Source organism: Scyliorhinus torazame, chromosome 5, assembly GCF_047496885.1.
Source record: "Scyliorhinus torazame isolate Kashiwa2021f chromosome 5, sScyTor2.1, whole genome shotgun sequence".
Taxonomy (NCBI): Eukaryota; Metazoa; Chordata; class Chondrichthyes; order Carcharhiniformes; family Scyliorhinidae; genus Scyliorhinus; species Scyliorhinus torazame.
This window is the reverse complement of record NC_092711.1, coordinates 289,619,271-289,645,228: the sequence shown is the minus strand read 5'-3', so window position 1 is coordinate 289,645,228 and position 25,958 is coordinate 289,619,271. Positions and strand designations below refer to the sequence as shown.

Below are 25,958 nucleotides of genomic sequence, written 5' to 3'. Positions count from 1 at the left end.
GCTGCTCGGTCGGTTAGCCAATCACAGGGGGCACAGAGAAGAATGACATCACCGTGAAATTAACGCCAATGACAGTATCTGATTTGGGCTCAGCCAATCATTTGGGATCAATAAATGACAACGTTGCCCAGGGCTGATCAGGCAGCAGTGGAGTACTGAGGATTTCTCTCACACAAGACTTGAGGCCAGAAGCTCGTGCGAGAGGAAAATGTAAAGAAAGCAGCTGGATGAGCTGAGGTCTGTTCTCAGGGCAAAAAAAACTTGTTATGCAGTGGAGGTGGAAAAGATTTAAAATGGCAAGAATGGCATGCCCCCCATTTACAGGTAATACTTAACAACGTGTGTGGATTTGTGGGGCTTCATTTTGATCCCACTTGGCATGAATTTTTATGAAAGCATATATGCAGAGGCCACTGTTTGCCAGACCGTCTGCCCATCCCCAAACAGCATTAATAATGAGAATGACATGTAGAAAAACTAGTTTTTTTTTTGCATTTGGCTCCTGGGTGCAGTCAGTTGGGTGTTTTTCATTTACTCTCTCTCCTCCCCAGTCAAGTCTGCAAGCGAGTTCGCTTCCCATTATGACTACAGATATAAGCTTTTAAAAATTCATGCTCTTGAAATCCTGCACCCACCCCACCACCGACACCGTGCTTTCTACCTGCTCACCAGGGGCTTTAATGTGTTGGGTGTGTTCATGATATAAATGTGCTAGCATTTATGCAGTGGTTATCACAGTGTGTCTTCTGACAGTTAGTGTGACGATTGAATGGGCGACAGCATTAACGTAATTAGTCATAAATGTTTTCTTCTTTCTCCTTTTTCCTTCAGATTTAAGCTTTTGTCATTGCAGCATGCTGCACATTCACCCTGTTTAACTATTTGAATACCTTTCCGTGCCTGAGTGATTCTTTTCTCTCTCTCTCTCTGTCTCCACCCCCCCCCCCCCCCCCCCCATCTCCCACCCTCATTAACCAGTTCCCATGTTCATAATCCTGTTGTGCCAGTTATGTGCAGAGAAAAAGCAAATAGTCGCTTTTTGACTCGCAGCAAGAGAATCATTGAATGGTGTGTTAGTTCTTTTTCGCGAGAGCTCGCCATCTGCAAGGGAACACATGAGCTGGATGGATATCAAGTTGTGAGTCCAGATGGGAACTGAGCATTAGTACAGTGTATTATCGAATATTAAAGAAGGTGTAAGGGAATTCTCCCTGTCACCCGTCCCCCTCCCCACCCAGAAAATAAAAACCTTCCTGTTAGTATAGGTGAGAATAAAAATAACACCAAGAAGCAGTTAGCAATCGGATAATAGAAGCCATACCTTGATTTTGTTGTAGAATAAATCCCAGCTGAAGCACAAATAATAAAGCGCTGATAGCGAAAAGCAAGAGGCAGTCAAATCAGTACAGAAACTGAAGTGAGTGGGAAGGAAGGAGTTCATCAAGAAACACTCTCAATTTTAAAACAAAATCATATCCTGAGGCAACTTCAGTGAAAGCACAAAATACCACAAACATTAAGTAAATGTAGGATTCCTTCTGAGAGAAAGTACAGAAATATTTTGACTAGCACAGTGAATGTAGAGTTGAGAACAGAATTAAAACTTAATTAAAAGAGGCTGTGCAGAACCAGAAATATTGCATCAAAAGAAAGATAAATGTAAAAAACTGTAGTCATGCCAACTCCTCGTTCCTACAGTATAAAATGCAAGCAGTTAAATGGCAGAACAAATGTCGCCATTTTTTTACTGAGGGTGCCCCTTATATTTTATCAATTCAGATTTTCCTTTAATCCTGACGGTGTTCCTCAGTCTGGAGTATGGCCTCATGGGTGGTGGCCTCATGTCTGATATCCTGGCCAAGAGCCATCTTTCAAGTTGCGAGTCAAGCAAATGTGTGCGTGCGAGAGAGAACGAGAGAAGGAGAGATGGTGTGTGGGGCAGAATGGGGGAATACCACAGGCCATTTGTTTTGTGTTACTGTACAGCCTTATTTTTGCATGGCACTCCCCAGCAGGAGTCACTAAAGACAAGCTGATTTTCCTTTTCCAACTTCTCATTTCCAATGCCCTGGAATGGAGGTGTTGAGGACAGTTGAAATGCACTCATGGTAACCAGGGTCAGTCTGGAGCCTTCTGCCTCTGTCAGAATGAGTTCCAAACCTTGGCTGTGCAGTTTGCAACTGAGCCATTAAACCATGAGAGGAGCTCCCACCTTTCCTTTTGAGTTAACTTTCCTTCCTAATCCCCCTCTCCTTTTTCTTAGTCTTCCCATTCAGTCACAAAGGTCTTTGGAAGGAAGGAAAAGAGCAATCTGATGTTTCTGATCCGCTGCCAGTTCAACTGACAACTTTTCCTCCATCATGTCACTCCTGTTGCTGTCTCCTTTGATGTCTCAGCTCACTGAAATATATAAAATTCTGGATAGATACTGAGAGGCTACTTCCCCTGGCTGAAAATTCTAGAACCAGGGAACACAGTCTTGGGATGTCGGGCTGGCAATTAGGACTAAGATGAGGAGAAATTTCTTTACTCAAATAATTGTGAATCATTCAAATTCTTTGCACCAGAAGCTGAGGAGATTCAGTCACTAAGTGACAATGTATCCAAGTCAGATTGATTGATAGAATTTTTGGAAACTGGGGGTATTGAGGGAGAGATATGAGGATATAGCAGGAAAGTGGAGTTGAGGAAGATCAGTCATGATCTTGTTGCATGGCAGAATGCGCCAACTCCTATGGATGTTTCCCTTTGTTGAACATTCTAGAACAAGAGGCCCTAGTTTTAGGCTAAGGGGTGGAAGATTTAAAATAGAAATGAGGAGGAATTACTTCACTGAAAAGATTGTGGATCTGTGGAATTCTCTACCCTAGAGCACAATGGACGCCGGAACACTAAACAAATTGAAGAAGGAGATAGGAATGTTTTTAATTAGTAGCGGGATGAAAGATTATGGGGAGCAGGCAGGGTGGTGGAGATGAGGCTAGGATGAGACCAACCATGATTGTGCTGAAAGGCAGAGCAGGCTCGAGAGGCTGGATTGCCGAACCCTACTCCTAGTTCCTATGTTCCTGCTGCTCTTTCTCACGCCTTTACCTGATATCTGAGGCTTTGAGGGGCCCTCCGGATGGAGGGAAGAGTTTGCGTTCAACAATCACTTTGCATTGACTGTGAATGGTAGAAGAAACTTGAATTTCAGGAAAGGGTTGAGGCTTTAATTTTCTGTTCAGGACCTGAACCATTTTAGAATCTCCACTGAAATACAATGAGGGTGAAGGAAAGGAAAAAATAAACTTTGATATTTTACACGACATAGTAGTACTTAAATATCCAATGTGAATAAAAACAAAGATGAACTTAAACTGTGACTGCTAATAGTTAGTGTGGGACATATTACAAAGCATATATTGAAAAATTAAAAATGGTTAGAGCTGGTCGGAATCTCCATTTTGGGAACCAGAAATTTATATTTAAATCTGCATATACAGAAGGAAAATCATATATTTCAGGCTTAGGTGATGCAGGTTATTTATTTACCTGGCAGAACAAGGAAGCGTCTGTGTTTCATTTTGTATCAGTAGAAGAACCGCGAAAGGCTGGAATTTGGCTAGGGAAATGGGATTGGAGAGGTGGGTTTGTTTAGAACCTTGCCCCCAACGGAAGCTGACAAAGCTTCCCATTTTGGTGGGGCGAGGGATTATTAATTGGTTAGGATTTGGGAGTGGCAGCCAATTCGTGGAGGAGGAACACCACCAATCAGGGGCCTAACCCTGCAGTCGTTGCTGTGTCTGCCATCTGTGCGTGTTTTGTTTCAAATGAAAGTATTTGAGTCTTCAAATACCTGAAATAGGTTTGAAAAATGTTGTTGAAATACCATCACTGTGGAGTAAATTTTCTTCAAATCTTTCAATTTTCCCTTGCGATTAAACTTTATACCCATCCCCCCACCTTCATGCTTGCTAACACTGTTCCTGACAGCCCCCAACGGCTGTCCAGCTCCGTGAAAATTTCCATGCCTCATCATCACTTAAACGTGTCCAATTGACAATGTAGGAGACTTCAGTTGCCTGCCCTCACCAATATCAACATTGACTGTGGGCAGGATTTTGGCCTTTTTACTTTTTGTCGGCCATATCCGTTCCAACTAGATCCAAGCAACGGAAATCTGGCTCTAAATATCTGTTTTGCAGGTGTGATGGTTCTACATTAACAGTGACTTGAATTTTGGTTCTGAACATGCAATTTTGGTTAGCATAGTTGGAATACTCTTCATTAAATTTTATCAAATCTTTTTATCAGTTAGTGAATGGTTCCTCCGGTGAAATAGAAAGTTGGCATAGAGCACTCCAATTGGCTCCGAAGAACCAAAGCTATACCCCTTGCACTGGCTGGGTTTTAAGTTTTGTGGTGTTGCTCAAATGTGACTGGAATTATATTGGGCGTGATCTACCTGAATGGGGACAGAGTCCCGTATCACGCATGATTAGCCGGGTGTTTACCAGCACTTAGAGCACCGTGAAATACCCCGCTATCTAATGCCCACCTGGGTAGATCGGGGACCTCAGCGGGGAACTCCCCCGAAGAGGGCGCAATTAGCCCCTTTTCTGCACTGAGGTGCTCCACTGACCAGAACTCCTCAGTGTAGCGAGAGATTGGGACGCCATTTTAAATGTCATCCCGATCTATCGAGTCCTCTAATGTGACCCCCGAATTTACCCCCCAAACCCCAACTCACTATAAGGGTTTACCGGGCCCCCTCTGCACCCCCCACACCAGCACAGGGCACATCCCGGCCCAATCAGCGCCGTGCAAAAATGCCATCTTGGCACCTTGACAGTGCCCCTGCCAGTTGGCAGTGCTGCCTTGGCAGCTTGACAGTGCCAACCTTACAGCCATGTGGCACTGCCAGGGTACCAGGATGGCAGTGTCAGGAACGGCCCTTGTCGTGCCAGTATTGCCAGAATAGTACCCTACCCAGAGGACATGCACCCGGGGCCTCCAATCTGCTGGGAGACCCTAACGAGTGCCATTCCGTCTGGTCCCCGTTTGTGGAAACCAGCACTGAACTGCGCTTGACCGAGTTCTCCAAGGCGAGGGATTCACATCGCAACATCTCGCGAGAATGTGTTAGATCTCGCAGGGCATGGCAAGCCGGGTAGATCTCGGAAATGGGATCTCCCGGCATCTACTGGCCGCATTGTGCCGTGCCGCATTTTGGGCTCAACGTGACTGGTAAATCCCGGCTGTATAGTTTTTTATACTGTGAAACTCGCCCATTTGCACTAGTTTCACTCTGAAGTGTTTGTAATTGGTTATTGTTGGACGGAAAATAATTTGTGTACTCCCTTCCATGTCCTCGGGATATAGCACTTTTTCTTTGAAGTTTATCTTGCTATGTTCGCAATAATAGCAGCTTGATCCATTACAAATCCCTATATCCACATTTATAATGGAAGGTGTCAACAAAAATGGGTCATGCTGGAATGACACCATTCTCCCCCTCGTTCCCAATCCAGAGGTTGCACATACGTTTTTCTATTTCATGTTGGAATTTATAATGGAGTAATAAAATGAAGATAGAATTATGAGATTAAATGTGCACCCTAGATCAATTACCCCCCCCAATTCTAAACCTCTTTACCTGAAAGGGGAAGTTGTGATGTAGTGGTATTGTCACTGGGCTAGTATTCCATAGACCCAGGGTAATGCTCTGGGAACCAACGGCAGATGGTGAAATTTGAATGCATAAAAATCTGAAACTAAAAGTCTAATGATGACCATGAAACCATTGTCTATTGTCCTAAAAACCCATCTGGTTCACTAATGTCCTTTCGGGTAGGAAATCTGCCGTCCTCACCTGGTCTGGCCTACATGTGACTCTAGACCCACATCAATGTGGTTGACTCTTAAATGGCCATCAAGAAAAATTAGGGATGGGTAATAAATGCTGGCCCAGCCAATGACATCCATATCCCATGACAGAATTTTAAAAAAAACAATGGTTGGCCTCACTCCCTTAGGCAGCCCTGGACAGTGACTTTTGGGTTAATTATAGAATCATAGAATTTACAGTGCAGAAGGAGGCCATTTGGCGCATCGAGTCTGCACCAGCCCTTGGAAAGAGCACCCTACTTAAGTCCACACCTCCACCCTATCCCAGTAACCCCACCTAACCATTTTGGACACGAAGGACAATTTATCATGGCCAATCCACCTAACCTGCTCATCTTTGGACTGTGGGAAGAAACCGGAGCAGCCGGAGGAAACCCACGCAGACACGGGGAGAACGTGCAGACTCCGCACAGACAGTGACCCAACCCGGGAATTGAACCTGGGACCCTGGAGCTGTGAAGCAAGACAGTGCTAACCACTGTGCTACCGTGCCGCCCCAATTGAAACATAAACTAGAGAAAAATCATTATGAAAAAAGAAAACACAGATCAATGTTTTGGGTAAGGACCATTAACGAGCTTGTGATAAATGAGCCTTCATCAAATTCTTGGTCACCAAAGGGTCTCTCCCGAAAAATTATGTTTCCTGCCATTAGATCTCAATTTGCATTTTACCATTTTGCATCTGTGTGCAGGAGTCCTGCAATCATAATGTACAAAACGAAAGATCCTCCATTTATATAGAGACTTGCACATCTTTAGGATTCCCCAACCTCTTTCCAGCTAATTAATTACTTTGAAATTAAATCACTGCTTTCTGCTCAAATATGGAATCAAAGTGCACACGGGGCGGGAGGATTGTCCAGTCCGCTAGCCACGTGTTTCTCAGCCGCGCACCGTCGCTGGCGACGGGATTCTATCTTCCCGCCGCTTGTTAATGGAATTTCCCATTGCAACAATCCCGACACGCCAGGAAACCCGCTGGCGGGGATGTGCTGTCGACAGGAAATGTGAATTGCAAAGACCTGAGAATTCCGGGCAGTAATGCAGCAAAAGCAGCAATGCTCATTTTGATTTTGATGGTGTTGCTTCAAGGGACTATGTTGGTCACAGTATCTGATGAACCCCCATACTCTCTTTAAATAACCATGAAATCTCTTAGGAACAGGCAGATAGGACCTCAGTATAAAGTCTTATCCAAAATCTGCACTCTATATTTGCAGTACTTCCTTGGCATTGTACAAAAGTGTCAGAGGACACAGTATTATCTGTTCTGACCCTAGAGTGAGACTTGAATCAAAACCTTCTTACTCAGAAGTGGAATTGCAATCTTAGAACCAAGACTGGTTCTTTAGTTGTGCTCAGGACTAACCTTATCAAAGCTACTGATTTGGCAATATAATCCACCGTTGTGTTAACTTTGTTTATTGTGCCTCTGCAATTTGGGGGAAACACATGATGGCCCTGATAATTATGGGAAAGGGCTGTTGGGAGGAAGCCCAGAAACCCTTAGAATTTTGGAGCCCTGTCACATTTAATAGCAGGGCATCGCCATTTAAAAAAATACAGTCTCTGACTAGCCGCCGGACAGGCTAGCCCCTAGCAATCAGAACATATCAGGCATGTTGGGAGGGTACGGTGCACGACAGTCTAGAGGGAGGGACAGATACAAAGATAGGAGGGGAGAGTTTAATCATTCATAGGATGTCGGCATCACTAACAAGACTGACATCTATTGGCCGTCATTGAGTGGCCTTGAGAAGGTGGGTGTTAACCTCCATATTGTACTGCTACAGTCCACTTGCTGTAGGTACACCGGCAATGCTATTAGGAAGGGTCTTCCAAAATTTTGACCGAGTGATAGGAATGATGACATAGATCCAAGCTAGAATGTGACTTGATGGGGAACTTGCAGGTGGTGGTTTGAACCACTGTTTCACCTTCAATTTCCATATTGGGCCAGTTCTGGGCCCCACACTTTAGGAAGAATGTGAAAACATTAGCGAGGGTGCAGATAAGATGGTTTCTGGGAAGATGAACTTCAGTTATGTGGATAGATTGGAGAAGCTGAGCAGTTCTTCGAGAAGGGAAGGTTGTGAGGAGTTTTAATTGAGGTATTCAAAAGCATGAGGAGACTTGACAGAGTGGATAGGGAGAAACTGTTGCCATTGGTGGAAAGATTGAGATTTTGAGAGCACAGTTTTAAGGTAAATGGTAAAAGAAAAAATGAGGAAAAAACTTTTTATGCAACATTTGTTTGGATGTGGAACACACTGCCTGAGTGTGTGGTGGAGGCAGGTTCAGTCATCACATTCAAAAGGGAATTGGATCATTATCTGAAAAGTAATCCATTGCAGGACTATGAAGAAAGACAAGGGGTGACAGGTAAACTGCTCTTGCAGAGAGCCCGCATAGACACGACGAGTCGATTGGTCTCGTATTGTGCAGTAACCACTCTTTGATTCTGTGGTGTTCCCATGCAAGCTGGCTTTGTTCTTCTAGGTGGCAGAGGTCGCAGGTTTACAAGGTGCCGTTGAAGGAGCCTTCACGAGTTGCTGTCGTGCAATTTGTGCATGTGCACAGGTGGTGGAGGGAGTGAATGTTTAAGGTGGGGAATGGGGTCCCATTTAAGCAGACTGCACAGTCCTGTATGGTGTCAACTCATCCAGACAAGGGGAGAGTATTTTTAATCACACTTCTGACTTGTTCTTTGTAGATAGTGGACAGGCTTTGGGACACACGAGGTGCATTACTTGCTGCAGAATGTCTAGCCTCTGACCTGCTCTTGTAACTACAGTATTTGTATGGCTGGCCCAGTTCATTTTCAGGTCAGTGATAACCCCAGGATGTTGACAGTGTGAGATTCATGAATGGAAATGCCATTGAATACCATGGGGCGGTGCCTGGCAGTTGATAGTGCAAGAGTTATTTGCCACTTATCAGCCCATGTCTTGAGTATTGTCCACATCTTGCTGTATGTAGTAATGGATGCTTCATTATCTGAGGAGCTGTGAATCATACTGAACACTGTAACCCTCAACAAACATCCCTATATCTGTCCTCAGGACGGAGGGAAGATTATTGATGAAGCAACTGAAGATGGCTGGGCCTAAGACATTAATCTGATAAAAATGTCCTGGGGCTGAGATGATTGATGTCTAATCGCCCTAAACATCACCTTTTATGCTAGATATGACTCCAACCAATGGAAAGTTTCCCATTGACTTCAATTTTAGTCAGTTTCATTGATTCCAAACAGAGTCAAATACTGCCTTTATGCCAAGGGCAGTCACATTAACTCCACCTCTGTTGGCAGGGGGAGGGTGAATAGTTACCGTAGCAACAAGGAAGGGCTGGGTTTTAGCCAAAGCTGGGGAGAGAGATGGTGGCGAGGGGTGTGTCTCGTGCCCCACCTGGCCTGCAAACATTGCTTCAAAAAGCACTTAGCTGCTGGATCTATTTGCCCCTGTCTACATTTAGCTGCTAGGTGCACTGTGGAGCCTGATTTTCAGTTTAATAATGAAGCGTCTTGCTTCCCGTGAGCGAGGCACAGGCATATGTGCAATGCACCATTGTAAAAATAACAGTAGGTTGGGGGTCACGTTTTGTGGTTATGTTTTAAACATTTTTTGATCAGGCTTTATGTCGATGAAGATTGAGCTTCACACACGCTAAAGTTACCTTCTGTATCTCACATTTGGTATTAGAAGGGAAGGATTTGAAAGCAGAAATCTCAAACCAAATGTCACCTCAAGATCTTAGAGTTCCTTGAGCTGAATATCCTTGGCCATTGAAGAAGAAATATTTGTTCTCTCTTGTTTTGAAGTTTTTAAATATCAGTGCGATTGGAAAAGAACTGTCAAACACAGAATCTCTAGCGAGAGTGTTCCACTGTACAAACCGTTGAAAGAGCTTCAAAGGGTTCGGATAACCGGTGACACTCCTCTTACCCATCAGGTTAATATCAATCCTGACATTGTTATATTAAAGTTTTACATATAGGCTATCGGGTTCAATCCCCGTGTCGGTTGAGGTTACTCATGCCTTCTCAACCTTGCCCCTCGCCTGAGGTGTGGTGATCCTCAGGTTAAATCACCAGCAGTCAACTCTCCCCCTCAAAGGGGAAAGTAGCCTCTGATCATCTGGGACTATGACAACTTTATCTTATCTTTACCATCTTTATATGAATCTTTTGTAGCTTGTGGTTATTAAGCAGAATTGGAAGGAATGTGTAGGCTCTCTCTTGCAGAGACAGAGGCTGTTTGAAGTTCTAGTAACTAGCTTTTCAGGTTACATTAAGGGCTAGCCAGTGATGCAGCTATTTTGGGGAGAAAGGATTTCTGAGGGGAGCCTTGCATCACTTTCTCCATGATGTTGTCACACGAGAGCTAGGCAGTGATGTGGCATTCAGCCACTCGCAGCGTGTGTCTGGCAGGCAGACAAGGAAAGGCTTTGCCAAGCACTTCTCAGTGACAATGATGCCCCTATGAAGTCGAGGGTGGTGGTCTGCCACTGTGTATTGGACACAAACAAAGGAAGAATTTAATGCTTTGTAAGAAAATATTGGCAAGGCAGCAGAAGTGGCTGCTGCACAATGTGATTTACTAGGCCGTAATTGTTATAGTGCTGGATGGGACCATTTGATTGCGTCTTGCAAGATTATAACCAAACATCTATTGTGTTTATTTGAGGAACAAGAGGTATGTTACCCTGACAAAAGTGAAGGGCTTTTGTCACCTAACAGTATCCAACGAGGTTTCTTATTCTGGTGAGCATGAGTCAATGACATTTGGGGTGTGATTAAACCTGTCCAAGTGACCACTACAATTTAATTTAAAAGAGCTGTTGTAAACATGCCCAACTAGTCCTCGCATCTGTTTATAGTGTGCTGCGCACAGGCTGTTCTGCAACCCTTCTGGGGATTGACACGAACTGCATATACACTGGATATGGAATAAACATGAAGTATTGTCTAATTTAACACAAGTCGCCCTGATAGATACCGCTGGGAACTGGTTGGCTGATGTGTGCTACAGGGAGACCCAGGAGTGAAAATAATTTTTCGAACACAACCAGGTAGGATTAATGTCATGTTTATATTCCATTCAAGCAGTTCCCCAATAGCTGGGCCCGCTGCGGCTCTGGAATTTTCCCAATTTTTATTGTGGATCAGGTTTCAATGTACTTTGCACCATCAGGTGTGACTTGGTCACAAGCCTCTTTTGATGCTGGGGTAAGGTGCATTCTGTTTAGTGAGTTCATAGCTATATAAATTAATGTCCAAGGATTGAATGTTCAATGTAGTCATATTCAGAACAAAATGGTAGCACAGAGTATCAACTGGATGATTGCTTATGCTTCACACTTGGTAGTATGGAGAGAGAGCAGTTCTTGAAACACAGCTGGAGGTTCCTAGTATCGGACAGTGAGCCACTCCCTAAGCAGTGCTGTGATAATAGTGGGGTTTGCACCATGATAAATATGAAAAGTGATGATTGTCAGCCTTATCTGTGGTTCACAACTGTTAATCATCTTCGGAGGCTTTGGTTGTGAGCATCAAATAGGCGCACCTTCTGTCCATCATAGCCTAAGAAACATGTCCCAGCAAGTGCAAGAATTAGAAAGATTGTCTCACGCGTTAATGCTATCATTAAAGGTCATGGAGGTGACCATGTTTGAGGAGCTGTTCGTCACAGGGCGGAGTTGAGGGGGGTTTGAAAATGGGGGAAAATATGTACAGACTGTATAGTTTATCGCTGGGAAGTATGCTTCCTGGGGTGTTTATTTGCTGTAACCTGTTTTGATACCTGTTTGGAATAAAAAACATTTAAAAAAAAAAGAAAGGCCATTGAGTGTCCTCGGCTTTAGGTCAAGGCATTACAAACCATTTAAAACATGTACCCTGGAATCATTTGTATTCCCAGTACACTTTACATCACTTATTTAGACGCAGCTAGCATACTCCCCAACTCCGTAAACGCTTAATATGCTGTGATCTCAATTCACGTGGCCCATTTTTGCCACTGTCCATCTGTTTAACTTCCATTGTATACTCTTGTATTCAGTCATGTTCTTATCATCCCCACCATGTAGCTCAATGTCCTCCATAAACACCATTGACTGTGGCACTTCCTGTCTCAGTTAGAACATCAGGGCCATCGGGAAGAGAATGGGGCTCATTGCTGATCCTTGGTGAAATCCAACTTTGGCTTCAAAACCCTCACTCTCTCCCATTCTGCTTCTAACTCCTGTCTGGCACCACTCCTTGTGCATGTCCTGTAATAGCCGTACCTACGCCTCAGGCACTCGTCAAATTATGGCACATCTTCAGACTTCCTTTCAAGGCACCCTTTCAAGGCCATAAGCCTTCTCTAGATTGATTGATGAAGATTGTACAATCTTCATGTTGCATTGCCCTTCATGATATTTCTCGATCACTTGTCTCAAAACAAAAATGACGTTGGTGATTGTGCCTCCAGGCATGAATCCAAACTGACTTTCATGGGTTTCCACTAGTTTTCTCACTTTCAAAACATGGAGTAGAGACTGTGAGCTTGGAGGTTAATTTCTTAGTTTCTACCATCCTGAATGTAATGATTTTACTTGTACCAGAATGCTTTGCCTCCATGTCCTTGGTATTTTATCTCTTATCATAACACAATTGAGTAGCATGAACTCGTATTCACTCCGACAGGTCTATACTCCTGCTGGTATCTCACCCGGCTCGTTCATTCCTTTCAGTAATGTTCTGATTTCTCCCAGATTGATGTCAGTTGGCACTTCTTGTTTTGCAACTATCTCTTCTGTCTTTTGTTTTTGGGTTTTCTTAATTCATAAGCCTGTTAAAATATTGGCCTGACCTCTCTTTTACTTTATCCTTAAGGTCACTCCACCCGCATCCCTGATTGTACCTACATATATCCCACATCTTTCTTTAATCCATCTCTCAACAGATGCTCTTCTGAAGATATCTTTTGGTCCCAATTTTGGTATCAAGTTTTTCACTTGTTTCTTCCATGGCCAGAGGTCTTTTTCTAACAATCACTTACTTTGCATTTCTTTCTGTATTGTTCTTTAACTTATTTGAGTGTCTGGCAAGAAAAACCCTGAAAGATGGGTGTGAAGATTGAAGACCATTATGTGGATTGTCAGTTTCAGCCTAGGGAAGTGAATCGGAGTGAAGGTGTAAAGGTTATGGGTGAAGATTTGAGGCAAGTGAGTACTCTGAAGTACCTGGGGTCAGTGGTGCCAGAAGATGGAAATTTGAAAATGGAAATTAAGCTCAGATTTGATTGGAGTCATCGGTAAAAGTGCAGTGCAATGCTGTGACAGAAAAGTACTACTGAAGTTGAAGGGAGGCTTCTCCAATACAGTTATGGGATAGTGCATAAACTTGGGCAAAGTTTGAGGAACAACGATTGGGTAGCATTGAGAAGCGGCTGGTGTGATGATATGTGGAGTGACGAGAAAGGACAATGTCAAGAGCAAGTACATCAGGGAGTCAGTGAAGATTGTGGGAGCAACAAGGAATGTAGCCGAGAAGTAATTGAAATGGCCTGACCATCTGTCTTGGAGAGAGAGGAAATATGGTGAGGGGAGTTATGGAGATCGGAGAGGAAGAAGGAGAAGAGGAGAGCCTAAGACCACATGGAAAGATGTGGGAGCTGGATTGCAAGAGGAATGGGTGACTGACAGGGGGGAGATGGAGAAGGGTGATCAACCAGAATTGTGGCAACCCCAAGTTAAATGGGAGAAGCTAAAAGAAGGCAGACTCACCCTTCCATTATGGATATTAAGTAAAAAATTGTGTTTTGTTTGCAAAGCTGTCACTGGATGTTTTGTACTTAAACGGTTAACATCTAGCTGTGTCTGATTCTGTATTGGATGTTTAATTTGATACAAGCAGTGTGGATCCTGATGTGTCCACCATAGAAATGCATCCTGAGTGACAGTGTAATGGATCAAGGAGCAGAAAGCAGATATTTTTACAGTCTTGAGGGTTAAACGTCACAATGACTGCTACTTCTTTCCAGTTCCCACTCTGCAGCTGTCATCAGTTAGGTTAAAAGCCATGTAGCTTCGTGTTTTACTGTTCATTCACGAATTATGCAGTTGTTCGCGAGCTCCAGTTTTATACTGCTACTTGCATTTCTTTCCACATATGTTTATTTCTCCTTTCTCTGGCCTAAGCAATAATCTAATGCAGTGGGGCTGTAATGAGAAGGGCTGTGAAATTGGATGCTACTGTTAGTTTGTAAAGGAATACTCTGGACTTTATGTGCTACCAGTGACATCTGGCCGACTTCTCTTTCACATTTGAATAAACAAAGAATCTATTCAAAGTGGATGTGCCTGAGCCCAACCAAGCTCTCATTTCCCAAGTGTTCGTTGATTGGTTATGTTCTGTTGTTTTAAATAACGTCATTCTGGCTGAAACAGTGATTCGTGACCAATGCAGCTCTGCTTCCATCGACTTTCTGATCATTAACTCTCTCCTACCCAAAGTTACTGCAGCAAGAGTTCGGCAACGTTTCTACGCCTGCAGTATCTGACAGGGCCTACTGTTGTCACTTCCAACTTGACTGCAAAATGCGAGGTCAGTTTGCATCTGAACTAGTAAGAGAGTAACGTTGACGCCCTCTCAATGTGTGCAGTTCTGCCTTGTTATGCACCTGAAAAGCACCTGGCAAGCACATTGCTGCCTCTTTCGGGACACCCAAGATTTTCATGATGCATTGCTATTTCAGGATTATTTATGTGTAAACATTGTTCTGCAAAGTCTCCAGGTGGGGGCGTGAGCTGCAAATGACCCTGTTTTATATTCCACATCAGCATGTGACGCTTCTGACTGCATGGCAAGTCATCGTATGTTCCTCAGTGGTTGGCCAAGGTCCGTGCAGGTCAGTAAGTTCGAAACGGCTCTACTGGCCTGCAAGGACAGGTTCAGTGGCTCAACTTGCTGATGGATAATGTAAACAGGTCCTTCATCCCTTGTCGCAGCTGAAAATCATTTCCTATTGCTGTCATTCCCTTCAGAAATGCTCATGGAGACCATTTCTTATGAAAGTATGCAGCACCATGTTTGCAGCGCCAGCAGATTCTTGCTGGTAGAAGTTCATTGGAAGAAAAGTAAAGTCTCCATAGTCCCAGATGACCAGATGCTGCTTTCCCCTTTGAGGGGGAGAGCTGACTGAGAATCACCACAACTCGGGTGAGGGGCAAGGTTGAGAAGGCAGGCCTTAGTGAATAATCCCAGCCCGTACAGGAATTGAATCCAGGGTGTTGGCCTCATTCTGCCTCACAAACGAGCTGTCCAGCCAACTGAGCTAAACTGGCTCCCGGTTCTGAAAGAAGAAAAGTAATTAAGTATTAGCAATACATCTTGTGGGTTACTGGGGTGCCAGAGAGGGGAGGGTGTGCTCCAAAAACCTCAGTACAGAAACAGTGCTGTGCCCAGGGAAGAACAATAGTTAATGGGGACATTGATATTTGACGGAGTTTCACTTTGTCAGCAGTTAAAGAGATTGTCATGCAATTTCTGTAAATCAGACATAGTGAGCTGGATTTTCCTTGCTCGGTGGTGAAGGGATTAGAGTAGGGAGGGGTTGGGCTGAAAAATAGGCGGGAGCCATGCCAGAACAGCTCCCCAATGCATCTCTGCCATGAGTAAGTTTCCTCAGAGTGGGTAGGGAACCAGAATTGCCTTCCCACACCATGGAGATGATTAAGATCCCAATTTGGTGCAATTTTCCAGCATCACCAATGGCCTCCCTGTGGCAGATTTGGGGTCTTCAGAGTGGGAGAACCCAAGCTCCAATGATGGGGTTGCGAGCAGCAACCCTGTATAGGGGTCTCCCCTCCACACTGAGGGGCCTAGCAGCTTTGATCTTCATCATTTGTCATGATACCTGTGCCTCAGTGGGTGCCTTTCCTGTTGAGATGCTTTTGTGGCCCCAACCTGCCTCAGCAATGCCAACTCTCCCAAGTGTCCACATGACATTCTGACGATGTGTTGTCTGGATCACAACTTTTAATCGTGGAGATCCCATGACTAAACATTTAACTAATTCTTTGAAATTAAGTTTTAGCCTCCACCTCAATTTCAGCATCTGGTGAAGGCTCCTGCAGTCTTGTGGCATTAGTTCAAGAACGTCCCTCTTCCATTCTTCCAATGAAAATCCTGGGTTTCTGTTCCTTAGTTCCCCATTTACCCATCAGTGCGAACAATCGTTCACTATCAGGGTTCTCAGTTTCCACTCAGTCCTTTGCTGGTTGAATCTCTCCTTGGGTTACTCCCACTCTCCGTGTTACTGGAAAAGCCCGCTTTCTACCTCCTTCCCAAAATCCACAAATAGGGCTGTCCTAATAGACCCATAGTTTCAGCCTGTCCCTGCCTCACTGAACTAACTTCTTCCTGACCTGACTCTATTTTCTCTCCCCTTGTTCAGCCTTTGCCCACCTCCATATGTGATTCTCTGACACCCTACGTCATATCAACAATTCCCAGTTTCCTGGATCGTCTCCTCTTCACCATCCCATTACACTCAGGGTGGTATGGTGGTGCAGTGGTTAGCACTGTCGCCTCACAGTGCCAGGGTCCCAGATTAGATACCGGCCTTGAGTGGCTGTCTGTGTTCAGTTTGCACATCCTCCCTGTGTCTGCGTACTTTCCTCTGGGTTCTTCGGTTTCCTCCCGCAGCCCATAAGATGTACAGGTTAGGTGGATTTCCCCTTTGTGCCCAAAGATGAATTGAAGTTCTGGGAAAAGGGTGGGGAGTGCACCTGGGTAGAGTGCTCTTTTGGAAGGTGCAGACTTGATGGGCCGAATGGACCCCTTCTACACTATAAGGATTCTATGACCTGCACCCCCACCAAGATGGTCTGAGGGCTCATCATATCTTCCTTGAGCAGTGGCCTGAATGGTCCCCATCCAGCACCACCTCCTCCACCTTATGTTCTGTCACTGAACAGTTTCTTCTTTAACTTGTCTGACTTCCTCCAAATAAAAGTTATGGCTAATTGTACCTGCATGGGCACCAGTTCCTCCTATCTTTCTGTGGGGTATATGGAACATTCCTTGTTCCAAGTCTTACTTTGGGCCCCCCTTAGGCAACTTTGGCTGGTACACTGATGACTGTGTCGGTGGCGCTTTCAGTGCTCGTCCGGAACTGAAAAATCTAATTAATTTTGCTTCCAGTTTCCACCCTTCTCTCCACTTCAAATGGTCCAACATCTCCAACACTTCCATTCCCTTCCTTGACTTCCCTGTCTACATTTCTAATAATAGACTGTCTACTATGTTAGGATAAGAAAGGTAGTTTTAAAGGAATTATATTTGCGTTGGTAAACCTTAGAAATAAGGAATAATTTGAGGTGGGTTTAATTTAATGCTTCTGTGCCTGGAAGGATAAAACCTATAGTTAGATTCATGCTGGACAAAGGTATTTGTATGTGTGGGGGGTTGATTTCAGTTCCAACTGTGATTGTATCGTGCTTAGAAAGATCTGTAGTGTGAAGAGTAAATAAACCAGCAATGGTTGCTTAGCAACTGGAAGGAAAAGAAGCTTTTAAATTGTTAAGCCGCATTTGACTGCATTTGGAGACAGTCAGAGAGATGGCAGCTCTCACAGCTCTGCTAGAGGGGTTGATTTAGAAGACTAAAGAGGGAGCATCTCTCTCAGCCTTGCTCGAAGAACAGCCACACTATGGAGTAATGGTTAAGAAAACAGATACTGGAAACCTAGGGCAGGATTCTCCGACCCCCGCTGCTGCCGAACTCTCCGGCGAAGGTTTTTTGGCGGAGGCAGGGATCACGTCGCGCCAGTCGGGGGCCGTTGGCAGCGCTCCCACCAGCGATTCTCCGAGCCCCAATGGGCCGAGTGGTCGCCCGTTTTCGGCCGGTCCTGCCGGCGTGGATTAGACGAGGTCCATACCGGCGGGACCTGGCTTTGAGGGCGGCTTTCAGTGTCCTGGGGGGGGGGGGGGGGGGGGGGGGGGGGGGGCATCCGGACCCCACGGGGGCCTGGCCCGCGATCGTGGCCCACCGATCTGTGGGCGGGCCTGTGCCGTGGGGGCACTCTTTCCCTCCGCGCCGGCCTCTGTAAAGCTCCACCATGGCCAGCGCGGAGAAGAAACCCCCTGCACATGTGCAGGGATCACACCAGCGGTTCTGCGCATGCCCCAGAACACGCTGGGGCTCCCACGCATGTGCCAACTCGCATCGGCTGGCGGAGGCCCTTTGGTGCCGTATGGCGTGGCACCAGCCACTCCAGCGCCGGCCTAGGAGGATTCCGCAACTTCCGGGCAGCCCGACGCCGGAGTGGTTCACGCTGCTCTTTGGCGCCGATACGGCCCGCCCGCTGGTTGGGGGAGAACCCCGGCCCTAAAGTCTAGCTAGTTAAGTAAACTAGAGAAATGAAGTGAGGTTTTCAAGAATTCTGGAATTAGCGGAAAAAAGGAAACTGGGAACTGGAACAGATTATTGTTCAGTAAAATCACAGAGTTGAAAAGACATTAGATTGTGAGAGAAGTGAGAAATTACTTCGGAGACATTATTTGAAATAATTGTGGAAATTGGTGGCTGGGCCTCAGAGTTTGTGTAAAAGCCTTTAAGACACAGGAAACCTGAAGGGAGAGGTGTCAAACCTCAAAAGCAAAACCTTCATGGAAGTAGTGGAGGGAAAGCATAACTTCAAAGATTTGAAAGTGTGACTTTTGAAAGCTGTATTTAAAATCACTTGTGTGAAACAAGTGTCTCATGATATAAGAATCATCTGGAGAGTTTTGAGGAGAAACCTCCAGAAGTTCACTGGGGTTCAGAGAGGAGTATGCCGTCCTACTGTCATCGTGTGTGCTTAAAAAGGACTTTGTATTTTAATGAGACCATTGTAGCTTAAGATGTACTTTGTAAACCATGTTAATGTTAAAATCTGTGTGTAAGGCGGGTATTGTATAATAATCCAATTTTTAATGTTTAAGAAATGCATATTTTTGTTGTAAAAACTAATTAGTGGTCCTGCAACTCTATTCCTCCATGTTTTAATTTAAAAAAGTAAAGGTTATCATCTTTTGAGCCAGGGTTAAATTCTGGGGTCTTTCCATCCAGTTAAAACATCAACTGGGATCCGAACAACTCATGCTCGTAACAAGCCCACCAACTTGCACAGCTTCCTCAACTGCATTTTCCCACACCCTGCTTCCTGTAAGGACTCCACGCCACTCTCCCAATTTCCCCATCTCTGCTGTATATGTTCTTAAACGACAGTGCTTCTAACATGTCTTCTTTATTCCTCAATCAAAGATTTCCCCCTCCACCATGGTTGACAGGGCTCTCAACCATGCCTTACCCATTTGCCGCACTTCTGCCCTCACCCCTTCCCCTCCCTCCCAGAACCATGATAATGTTCCCCTTATCCCCACTTTTCACCCCACCAGCTTCCGTATTCAAAGGATCACCCTGTCATTTCCACCACCTCCAGTATGATTCCAGCAACAAAGTCATTTTCCCCTCCACTGGCAGAATTCCGTAGGGACCGTTCTCTCTGTGATACCTTAGTCCTCTCCTTTATCGCCCCAATGTCTGATTCCCTTCCTATGGCACCTTCCCATGCAATCACCCCTTTTCCTCTCCCCTCAATGTCAAAGGCACCAAGTACTCCTCCCAGGTGAAGCATCGATTTACTTGTACTTCTTTGAATTTAGTCCACTGTATTTGTTGCTGGTAATGCTGTGTCCTCTACATTGGATGACGAAACGCAGATTGGATGACCACTTTGTGGACACTTCCACTCAGTCCACAAGCATCACCCTGACCTTCCTGTCGCTTGGCATTTCTTCACCATCTTGCTCTCATGCTTACATGTTTGTCCTTGGCTTGCCTGCTGCAAAGTTCCCAATGTTTCTGCTACAATGAAGCCCAACGCAAGCTGGAAGAACAGCACTTCATCTTTGGAATTGCCACTTTACAGATTTCTGGATTTAACATTGAGTTCAATAGCTTCAGTCCTTAACACAGAATTATTAAGGTGCAGAAGAAGGTCATTCGGCCCATCATGGCTGCACTGGCTTTTGGAATGCACAAGTCACACAGTGCCATTCTCCTGCCTTCTCCCTGTAACCCTGTGCATTCTTTTTTTTTTCAAATAATGGTCTAATTCCCTAATGCACTCTCAGGCAGTGCATTCCAGATATTTACCATTTGCTGTGTGAAAATGTTTTTTCTCCTATCGATTTTGCTTCTTCTGTTAAATCCTTTAAATCTCCCCCTCCTTCTCGATCGTTTCACGAGTGGGAACAGTTGTTTCCCCCCCCATCTACTTTGTCTAGACTGCTCATGATTTTGAATACCCTTGAAAAGTCTCCTCTTGGCCTTTTTTTCTTCAAGGACCCAACTTCTCCAATCTATCTTCATAACTGAAGATCCTTTTCCCTGGAACCATTCATGTGAACCTTCTCGGCACTGTTTGCATTTCGGGAAGGATGTGAATGCAGTGCCCAGAACATGATGCAGTACTCCAGCTGAGGCCAAACTCGTGTTTATACACATTCAACATAACCTCCTTGTTTTTGCAATCAGTGCTCTTATTAGTAAAGCCTAGGATACTGTATGCTTTATTTACCACTCTCTCAACCTGTCCTGCTACCGTCAAAGAGTTATGCATATATACACCCAGATCCCTCTGCTCCTGCACCCCTTTACAATTGTACCCTTTAGTTCATATTGTCTCTTCATGTTCTTCCTACCAAAATGAATCACTTAACATTTATATGCATTGAACTTCATCTGCCAACTGTCCGCCCATTCCAGCAACGTGATCACACCATCTCAAAGTTTTATGCTTTTCTCCCCACATTTCACAATCTTTTCAAGTTTTGGATGATCCACAAACTTTGAAATTGTGCACCAAGGCCTAGGTCATTAAATTGCGTCAAAAAGAGCAAAGCTCCCAACATTGACCCCTGGGGAACCCCACTCCAAACCATCCTCCAGCCTTAAAATCATCCATTTACCCTTCCTGTTTCCTGTTACTCAGGCAATTTAGTATCCAGGTTGCTAATATCCCTTTTATCCCATGAGACATAACTTTGCTCACAGGCTCAAATGCCTTTCGGAAGTCCATGTACATCACATCAACAGCATTACCCTTGTCAATCTTGCTCATCTTTTTAAAAAAAATTCCTGGTAAGTTTCACATTTTTTTTGCCCTGAGAAATCCATGCTGCCTTTTCTTCTTTGTCCATGTGACCACCAGTTTTGTCCTGAATCTTTGTTTCTAGAAGCTACCCCATCACCAAAGTTAAACTGATTGACCTGTGGTTGCTGAGCTTATCTTTATGCCCTTTCTTTGAACAAGGGTGCAACACTTGCAATTCTCCAGTCCTCTGCACCACCCATGAATCTAAGAAAGACAAAGAAATTCTGACCAGTGTCTCTAATTTCCACCCTCATCGCCCTCATTAACCTTGGATGTATCTCAACCAGCCCTTTATCTAAATAGTAAAAAGGTGATGGAAGGAGTAGGACCGATTAGCAACCTAAAGGGGATTTACACATGTAGGCAGGGGGCATGGCTGAGATATTAAATGAATACTTTGCATCTGTCTTTAACAGGGAGGTAGATGTTACCAAGGATGTGGTGACAGTTGAGGAAATTATGTTCCCGGAAGGGTTTAAAAATAGCAAGGTGAAAGTTTTGATTAGATTGCTAGTACTGAAAGTCGACAAGGCACCGGGGACTACCAAGGATATGGACAGAAGTGAGAATGGAAATTGTGGGAGGCACCTGGCCATAATCTTTCAGTTTTTGCTGTCTCAAGGGAGGTGCTAGAGAATTGCAAATGTTGCGTCCTTGTTCAATGAAGGTTGTAAGGATAGCAAGCAATTACACACCAGTCTGTTCAACATCACTAGTGGACAAGCTTCGAGGAACAATTATTCAGGATACAGTTAGTAATCACATGGAAAAATGTGGGTTCATTAGGAACATGGATTTCTAAGCCAGAAATCATATTTAACTAAGTTGCTGGAATTTTTCTGAGGAGGTAACAGACAGGGTCAATGAGGGTAATGCTGTTGATGTGGTGTACTTGGACTTTCAGAAGACATTCGATAAAGTACCACACAACAGAGAAAAGTTATAACTCATGGATTAAAAGGGACAGTAGCAATGTGGATGCAAAATTAGCTGAACAACAGGAAGGAGAGAGTAATAGTCAATGGATATTTTTCGGGCAGGGGTGGGTATTGGACCCTTGCTTTTCCTGATATATATTAATGATCTAGATCTTGGTGTGCAGGGGACAGTTTCAAAGTTTGCGGATGTTGCAAAACTTGGAAGAATTGTAAACTGTGATGTGGACTGTATAGAACTTCAAAAGGACATAGACAAGTTGGTGGAGTGAACAGATAGGTGGCAGATGAAGTTCAATGTGGAGAAATGTGAGGTGATGTATTTTGGCAGGAAGAACATGGAGCGACAATATAAAATAAGGGATAAAATTTTAAAAGGGGTGCAGGAGCAAAGGAACCTGGGTGTACATCTGCATAGAGTGTACATCTAAATGGAGTTTAATGCAGAAAAGTGTGAGGTGATTCATTTTGGAAGGAATAACAGGAAGACAGAGTACTGGGCTAATGGTAAGATTCTTGGTAGTGTGGATGAGCAGAGAGATCTCGGGGTCCATGTACATAGATCCCTGAAAGTTGCCACCCAGGTTGAGAGGGTTGTTAAGAAGGTGTACGGTGTGTTAGCTTTTATTGGCAGAGGGATTGAGTTTCGGAGCCATTAGGTCATGTTGCAGCTGTACAAAACTCTGGTGCGGCCGCATTTGGAGTATTGCGTGCAATTCTGGTCGCCGCATTATAGGAAGGATGTGGAAACATTGGAAAGGGTGCAGCAGAGATTTACCAGAATGTTGCCTGGTATGGAGGGAAGATCTTATGAGGGAAGGCTGAGGGACTTGAGAAGAAAGTTAAGAGGTGACTTAATTGAGGCATACAAGATGATCAGAGGATTAGATAGAGTGGACAGTGAGAGCCTTTTTCCTCGGATGGTGATGTCTAGCACGAGGCGACATAGCTTTAAATTGAGGGGAGATAGATATAGGACAGATGTCAGCGGTAGGTTCTTTACTCCGAGAGTAGTAAGGGAGTAGAATGCCCTGCCTGCAACAGTAGTGGACTCGCCAACACTAAGGGCATTCAAATGGTCATTGGATAGACATATGGAAAATATGGGAATAGTGTAGATGGGCTTTAGAGTGGTTTCACAGGTTGGCGCAAATTCGAGGGCTGAAGGGCCTGTACTGCGCTGTAATGTTCTATGTTCTTAACCTGGTGTTGTAAGACTTCTTACTGTAAACAATGTTTAGTTGTAGGGTATGTAAAACCGGCCAGTTAGGCACTGGCACGGCAGACCTAGCTGATGTCTGTAATAGTGATTAGTGGGCAGCACGGTAGCATAGTGGTTAGCACTGTGGCTTCACAGCGCCAGGGTCCCAGGTTTGATTCCCTGCTGGGTCACTGTCTGTGCGGAGTCTGCACGTTCTCCCCATGTGTGCGTGGGTTTCCTCCCACTGTCCAAAGATGTGCTGGTTAGGTGGATTGGGCATGCTAAATTGCCCTTAGTGTCCAAAGCAAAAGGTTAGATGGGGTTATTGGGTTAGGGGGACAGGGTGGAAGTGAGGGCTTAAGTGGGTTGGTGCAGACTCGATGGGCCGAATGGCCTCCTTCTGCACTGTATGTTCTATGTTCTGTGTAAGTAGATCATTTGAAGATGGTAGGAAAGGTAGAGAGCAGTTAAGAAAGTATATCGTATTCTGGGCTTTATTAAGAGGGGCATAGGGTAGAAGAACAAGGAGGTTATTCTGAACTCATACATGACACTAGTTGGACCTCAGCTGGGAATATTATGTACAGCTCCGGGCATCACACCAGGAAAGATGTGAATGCATTGGAGAGAGTGCAGAAGAGGCTGGACAGAGTAGATAGGAGAAACTGTCCCCGATTCCTAAAAGGTGTTTTGCAAAAGAATTAAATGTGAGGTGATTAAAAAAAAAACTTTTCACACAACGAGTGGTTCAAGTCTGAAATGCAGTTCCTATAAGTGTGATGGAGGCAGGTTCAATCTGGGCATTCAAGAGGGTATTAGATGATTACTTGAATAAAAACAATGGACGGGGTTGTCCGTCGGCGGGATCCTCCGCTTCACTGGCAGCGCACTCCTGCCCGCAGATTTCCCAATGGTGTGGGGGTGGCCACAATGGGAAATCCCATTGGCTGGCTGCCATTACGGAGGATCCCACTGCCGGCAGGGGCATGCCGCGACTGAAAACGGCTTTGCGGGACTGAGAATCCCGCCCCATATATAAGGGTATGGGGAAAAAGCAGGGGATTGGGACTAAGGCACAATGCTCATTTGGAGGGCCAGCGCAGACAAGGTGGGCCAAATGGTCTCTTACGCTGTGACAATTCTGTGATTCAGTGAAGCAGGCTTGTCCCTCTTCAGGCAAGTCCCTGAGCAACTAAAAATCATACTTTCAGCTGGAGTCATTTGAGCAACTTAGTTTTGGAATCTGTTCCATTTATTCAACCAGAATGTCTCTCAGCCGGAAAACAGAAATGTTGAAACTCTTAATGAAACCGTTTGGGAGTCTGCATGGCTGGGTGGATTTTTGTGGAGTAACTGTATGTAGTTCTGAATCAAAGGGTTCCTTTACAAGAGGGCCTCTGATGGACTCTTGCTGTTAATTAGGGGTGTTGCAGTATCGTGAGCCCAGAGACTGTGCAATTCAGTAGGTATTGAATATGGTTTATTCACCACTGGGGAACTGGATGGAATCCAGTTCAGATTAATGGGATAAGTGTTTGGCTTTCTCTGCCAATTTCCAAGAGTTCAGGATTCATTTTGGTCCATTCTTCTGATCATGGATTAAAATGTTTTATTTGCGTCCATAAAATAGGATATCTCCGATTTCACTTATAAATAGTCACTTAGGTTCTGTGCATAATTAGGTCAAACATAAACTGTGCATTTGAAAATGGATATTCATTCTGAATGACTTTTTGTTTAACAGATGTTTTCCAGGATACAGTTGGGATATTTGGGCCCAACCCTGTATAAAATAGGAGAGATCAATCTGAAAATAACACAACTCCACTTAATAATTCAAGTTCAGGATTAATGGAGGTTCAAATGACCCACCTATTCTCTGATCTTTCACAAGTCCATTTCCGCTGTGGATATAATCATCTTATTTACCCATTCCCTGTCCTCCCGGAAGATGAGGCATCAACCAGAATGGAGTGCTCCTATCGAGAATGTTGTCTCCAGTAGTCCAGCATATCAGCGATATTAAAGCTCCTGCTACAGAAGCCCACGTGAACATCGGACATGCCAGATACTGTAATTAATTACTAACTATTAGCCTGACCTCTGGAGACAGAGCAAGGTTAAACTGCATGAACTTTAAACAACTAATTTCTCAGCTTTTTCCAATGAGTTTTTCACCAGCTGCTGCTCAGTGATGTCTGTGATCGACCCAGGGGTAGGGAAAGAGATGGAAGCTGGGAAATGGGGGATTGTGGGTAAGATGGAGACTGGGGAATGGGATCTCAGGCGAGGAGAGCCGGAGAGGGAGAAAAGAGAGAGAGAGAGAGAAGATCGAAAGAAAGAGAGAGAGAGAAATAAAAGGGAGAGGATGACCCACAGGGGTAAATGACACAACCTGTTTGGCTTGACCTAAGGGACAAAAAATGGTACTGTTACATCATTCAGTGTACAGGCCACCAACTGGTGGGAATAATAATAATCGCTTATTGTCACAAGCAGGCTTCAATGAAGTTACTGTGAAAATCCCCTAGTCGCCACATTCCAGCACCTGTTCGGGGAGGCTGGTACGGGAATTGAACCCGCGCTGCTGGCCTTGTCTGCATTACAAGTCAGCTGTTTAGCCCACTGTGCTAAACCAGCACCGATGGAGGATGTAGAAGAACAAATTTACAAGGGAATAACATAGAGATGCAAAAATGGGTGAGTTTAATTAACTGAATGTGTGCTGGGATGATAGAGA

General features: G+C 44.6%; 1 protein-coding gene across 8 annotated transcripts in view; it reads left to right on the top strand.

The window, feature by feature from the left end:
- The window catches only part of LOC140421196 (serine/threonine-protein kinase PAK 3), a 313,927-nt gene that overhangs the window by 157,792 nt on the left and 130,177 nt on the right, over positions 1-25,958 (top strand). Inside the window, exon 1 of one of the 8 annotated variants that reach the window (XM_072505709.1) lies at positions 123-324. The exons of 6 other annotated variants lie outside the window; for them this stretch is intronic. The gene's annotated coding sequence lies outside the window, so the exon portion shown is untranslated. Of the gene's footprint in view, positions 1-122; positions 325-14,465; positions 14,485-25,958 lie in introns of those variants that run through there. One more of the 8 variants, XM_072505714.1, reaches the window with a different exon arrangement.